Here is a 6,028-nt window from a genome sequence, read left to right as displayed (position 1 = left end):
GATCAAGTTCAATGGTTCAACAAACATGCTAAACACAAGCACTCGCTCCTTTAAAGCTTCACTACTGGAATTTTCGTCTTTGCGGAGTGCAATTAGGAAGTGGGCAATAGTATCTTTGTCGAGTTCCTACCAAAGAAGTACTCGGCAAGAATTAAAACTCGGCAAACAGGTACTTTCCGAGTATTGTCAACGAAACACTCGGTTAAAGCACAAAACTCACAAACAGGGCATTGCCAAGTGCTAAACTCGGAAAAGGGGGTCTTTACTGAGTCTCCCACTCGGCAAAAGGGTGTCTTCGCTACAATGCATTGTTTTGGCTGTAGCGGTTGCACACGACCTCAGATGAAGATGCCTCGAAAATCAAAGTTGTTGGTTTTGATGAGATGGATAATTTTATGTTGACAACTTTTACATTTGATTCCATATTATTTACACTTTTTTCCATGAAAAATTTGGTCTCAAATGACCAGTGCGATGACCATATTAATTCCATAGTTTATGATAATGTGGTGAATATTTCCATTACAAACTATGTTGCCAAATAGAGTTTTGAACTTTTTGTACAAAAATATAATTTTCTATTTTCTAATTATCAACCAGGAGTAAAGGCCCTCTGTCCAATCTTAACTTTTTTTAGGCTTTGCGAAAAAGAAAAAACTGATGTTGTTCATTCTCCGGTCAAATGACAAATCCAATAGAAAAGATAAAAACTGCATATATTGTTTTCTGCTGTGCCAAGGGAAAAAATGTCGTCCAACTTCCACTTGACGAGAAACTTACGATCAATAGACGTTAGTGGCATATGAGTACCCGGTGAAAAAATTCAGTAATATGTTAGGGAGTCAAAAAAATTGAGTAACACTTGGGATGGCCAAAGTGTCTATGATGTATAAGGAATCTACTCACTTTGAAAAGCACGAGTTCATTTTAGCAAATAATGCGACTTGCACGTTTTCACCCAGTTGCACTTAGCGAAAAGTTGAAATTACATTTTCATTGAAATGATCCTCGACATTTTCTTCAAGTTGTGTGCATGAGTGTGGTCTGTTGTTTGGGTAATCGTCTTCCATCTTGTCGCAAATGATGACACGCATCTCATAGCCACGCTCTGGTCACCTCCTATGGATCTTCGTCGATTGAAGTGTCACATTTTTTAATGGAAACAAATGAAAAAAGTGTGCTGCACACATGATGTACGTTAAAGAGTGGACTGATGGCTTCTCAAAAATAAAAACAAATATTGGATTGAAAGAATCTTTTTTCGGAATAATGATATACATATATCAAGCTTTCCACTAGACCCTCTCATCCCTATGCTAACCGGCATGTTCAGTCCTTAGGTTGGGCAATGGTACATATGTGAATTTGCAAATAATTGTAGATCGATTATAACAAAGATAAGCTAGAACATTCGACTTCTTATGATATTCGATTAGATCAAAGAACATGTACATCTATAAATCATGCATAGATAATCAAAATAATTTGCTTACAGTGTTAACAGAAAGTTAAAATTATCACACAATAAAACATACCAAAGATTACATCAAATTGTTCACAACCAAGTGATAAATTGAGAAAATAGAGAGAGAAGATGCCACATAGCTAGTGTTATGGACCATAATCCATATTAGTGGTTGGGGCGCACCCCTGGATTAGCCTCCTGAGTGGAAGGTCAGGCGCTACTAGGTAGGATGCAATCCTTTGACCTATTTTTTTTCTCGTTCTGTTTAGCACACGCATAATTAAATGATTGGGAGGAGGTGGCGTAAAAACTAAGATAAAGAAATTTGGCAGGTAATGTTAGGAGAATAACGTATACTTGAAGGATTTGATGAGCGTAATATATTGGAGCTTAATCTATATACTTCAGAATTAACCTCCCATGACTTGTTCTCACAAATTTGTAAACGATTACATGAAAATATAGGATTCCTCGAAATAGATAGAGGAGACATACGTATACTGAGTCGTTGCCTGACGACCAAGGCTGAGCCCCACCACCTCCTCCATCCTTGTTACCAACGACACAGATGAGCCCCCGAACCTCATCACCACGTCAAGCTTATCTCCTCCCACTCCGAATCGTTCGTGGAATCTCACTACTGCAAGGATGCAATCCCCGCCACCCTCTTTCTTCGCCTGATAGAGAGAGTTAGCGGCAAGACAAAGGGGACACGAACGGGTAGTCATGGTGCGGTAGCACGCTCAGGAAGCCAGAATCGGATGGCACGGCCGGATCATGCCGCCGGCTCCAGCAGGGAGGTGTACCACATATACGATCTCAATTTAGAATTTCTATTTTCAATACCTTGGAAATAATTTACATCTTTTGTTGAACAATCCATAAATTCAGAATTTGATGGAACGCATGCTTGTCCACTAATGATATAATAGGATAAGTACCAGACAACAAATACGGAAATTGCAACATTCTGATCTTAGAAGCTTCCATTTACCAGAGATCTATAAGTTCAATTGTCACTACAATGGGAGAATATGCACAAAAATCTCTTTCAGATTTTAATCTTCCGTCATTTGTTCCAAAAGCCTGTCATTGGAAATAGATTCTGATGGCGGGTTGCGCTCCGCATGCTATGCCTCAAAGAACAATTTGGACATTTGGTCTTTCTTAGCTTATACATATATATATCATATTTTCCCTTCTCTTGTGTTCCTTCTATGATTAGATTGTATGTAGGGATAATCTTCTCCTGACCAATTCGATATACACGTCCAATCAGCCACCATTAGGCAGAAGGGTTCCACAAAACATCGAGGAGCACCACACACGACGCTCCAAATAGGGTGATACCTTCTCCACACTCCTTGGTAGATACAAGCATCATCTTGAACTCGCTCTCGATATCATTGAAGTCCACCATCAAGGCCTTGCGGATTTTAACAGAGACGTTTCCACACATATACATGAGCTTGTTGCGTTTAGCCCAGTTGAACTCTTTCCTCAGCTGTCCCATGATCAAGTCCAATGGTTCAAGAAACTGGCTAAACACAAGCACTTGCTCCTTTAAAGCTTCACTACTGGAATTTTCGTCTTTGCCAAGTGCAATACGTTAGGCAGTCGGCAATAGTATCTTTGCCGAGAAACTACCAAAGAAGTACTCGGAAAAAATTAAAACTCGGCAAACAGGTACTTTGCCGAGTATCGTCAACAAAACACTTGGTAAAACCACAAAACTCAGCAAACAGGGCATTACCGAGTGCTAAACTCGGAAAAGGCGGTCTTTACTGAGTGTCCCACTTGGAATAGGGGGTCTTAGCTACAATGCATTGTTTTGGCTGTAGCGGTTGCATGCGACCTCGGATGAAGATGCCTCAAAAATCAAAGTTGTTCATTTTGATGAGATGGATAATTTTAAGTTGACAAATTTTACATTTGCTATATTATTAGATTTTTCCCATGAAAAATTTGGTCTCAAATGACCAACGCGATGACCATATTCATTCCATAATTTATGATAATGTTGTGAACTTGGCCATATAGGTGAATATTTCCATTACAAACAATGTTGCCAAATAGAGTTTTGAACTTTTTGCACAAAAATATAATTTTCTATTTTCTAAGTATCAACCGGGACTAAAGGACCTCTGTCCAATCTTATTATGTTTTTAGGCTTTGCAAAAAATAAAAAACTGATATTGTTCATTCTCCGGTCAAATGACAAATCCAATAGAAAAGATAAAAACAGATTGTTTTCTGCTGTGCCAAGGGAAAATATGTGTTCCAACTTCCACTTGATGATAAACTTATGATAAATAGACGTTAGTGGCATATCAGTACCCGGTGAAAAAAATCAGTAATATGTTAGGGAGTCAAAAAAAATTGAGTAACACATGGGATAGCCAAAGTGTCTATGATGTATATGGAATCTACTCACTTTGAAAAGCACGAGTTCATTTTAGAGAATAATTCAACTTGCACCATTTCACCCAGTTGCACTTGTGAAAAAGAGGAAATTACATTTTCATTGAAATATTGCTCGAAAATTTCTTCAGGTTGCGTGCATGAGTGTGGTCTGTTGTTTGGGTAATCGTCTTCCGTCTTGTCGCAGATCATGACACACATCTCATAGCCAGGCTCCGGTCACCTCCTATGGATCATCGTAGATTGAAGTGCCACAATTTTTTATGGAAATAAATGCAAAAATTGTGGTGCACACATGATGTACGTTAAAGAGTGGACTTACGGCTTCTCGAAAATAAAAATAAATATTGGATTGAAGGAATCTTTTTTCGGAATACATGATATACATATATCAAGACTTTCCACTAGACCCTCTCATCCCTATGATATCCGGCATGTTCTGTCCTTAGGTTGGACAGTGGTACATATGTGAATTTGCAAATAATTATATATAGATCGATTATAACAAATATAAGCTAGAACATTGGACTTCTTATGATATACAATTAGATCAAAGAACATATACATCTATAAATCACGCATACATAATCAAAATTATTTGTATACTGTGTTTACAGAAAGACAAAATCATCACACAATAAAACATACCAAAGATTACATCAAATTGATCACAACCAAGTGATAAAAGTGAGAAACTAGAGAGAGAAGATGACACATAGCTAGTGTTATGGAACATAAACCATACTAGTGGTTGGGCGCACCCCTAGGTTAGCCTCCTGAGAGGAAGGTCAGGCGGTGCTAGGTAGGAGGCAACCCTTTCACCTAAGTTTTTTCGCGATCTGTTTAGCACATGCATACTGAAAGGATTGGGAAGAGGTGCCGTAAAAACTAATAGAAAGGAATTCAGCAAGTGATGTTAGTAGAATAATGTATAGTGTAAGGATTTGATGAGCGTAATATATTTGATCTTAATCTATATACTTCAGAACTAACCTCTCATCACTTGTTCTCACAAATTTGTAAACGATTACAGGACAATATAGGGTTCCTAGAATTTGATGGAACCCCTGCTTGTCCACTAATGATATAATAGGATAAGTACCACAAAAAAATATGGAAATTACAACATTCTGATCTTAGAAACTTCCATTTACCAGAGATCTATAAGTTCTATTGTGACTATAATGGGAGAATATTCACAAAAATCTCTTTCAGATTTTCATCTTCCCTCATTGGAAATAGATTCTGATGACGGGTTGCACTCCGCTGGTTGTGCCTCACCTGAAAACAACCATTTGGACATTCTGTCTTTCTTAGCTTATATATCATATTTTCCCTTCTATTGTGTTCCTTCTATGGTTAGATTGTATGTATGGACAATCTTTTGCTGACTAATTGGATAAGCACGTCCAATCGCCCCCCTTTGGGCAGAAGGGTTCCACCCAACATCGAGGAGCACTACACGCGACGCTCCCAAGAGGGTGATACTTTCTCCACATACCTTGGTCAATGCAAACATCACCTTGGCCTCGCTCTCGATATCATTGAAGGCCAACATCAAGGCCTTCCGGGTTTTAACGGAGACGTTTCCACTCTTATACAGGAGCTCATTGCATTTAGTCCAGTTGAACTCTTTCCTCAGCTATTCCATGATCAAGTCCAATGGTTCAAGAAACTGGCTAAACACAAGCACTTGCTCTTTTATAGTTTCACTAATGGAATTTTCGTGTTTGCCGAGTGCAATATGTTAGGCAGTCGGCAATAGTATCTTTGCCAAGTTCCTACCAAAGAAGTACTTGGCAAAAATTAAAACTGGGCAAACATGTATTTTGCCGACTATCGTCAACGAAACGCTCGGTAAAACAACAAAACTCGGCAAACAGAGCGTTGCCGAGTGCTAAACTCGGAAAAGGGGGTCTTTGTTGAGTGTCCCACTCGGCAAAAGGGGGTATTAGCTACAATACATTGTTTTGGCTGTAGCGGTTGCTTACGACCTCGGATGAAGATGCCTCACAAATCAAACTTGTTTATTTTGATGAGATGGATAATTTTATGTTGACAACTTTTACATTTGAGGCCATATTATTTACACTTTTTACCATGAAAAATTTGGTCTCAAATGACAAACGCGATGACCATATT

The 6,028-nt window shown here is 38.6% G+C and overlaps 1 pseudogene; it reads right to left on the bottom strand.

The window, feature by feature from the left end:
- Positions 1-5,065: 5,065 nt before the first annotated feature.
- LOC125506637 lies at positions 5,066-5,537 on the bottom strand (annotated as a pseudogene).
- Between the last annotated feature and the right edge of the window lie 491 nt (positions 5,538-6,028).

The sequence above is a fragment of the Triticum urartu genome, chromosome 5 (genome assembly GCF_003073215.2).
Source record: "Triticum urartu cultivar G1812 chromosome 5, Tu2.1, whole genome shotgun sequence".
In the NCBI taxonomy this organism is placed as follows: Eukaryota; Viridiplantae; Streptophyta; class Magnoliopsida; order Poales; family Poaceae; genus Triticum; species Triticum urartu.
Note: the sequence above shows the minus strand (reverse complement) of the source record. Positions and strands in the feature narration are given on the sequence as shown.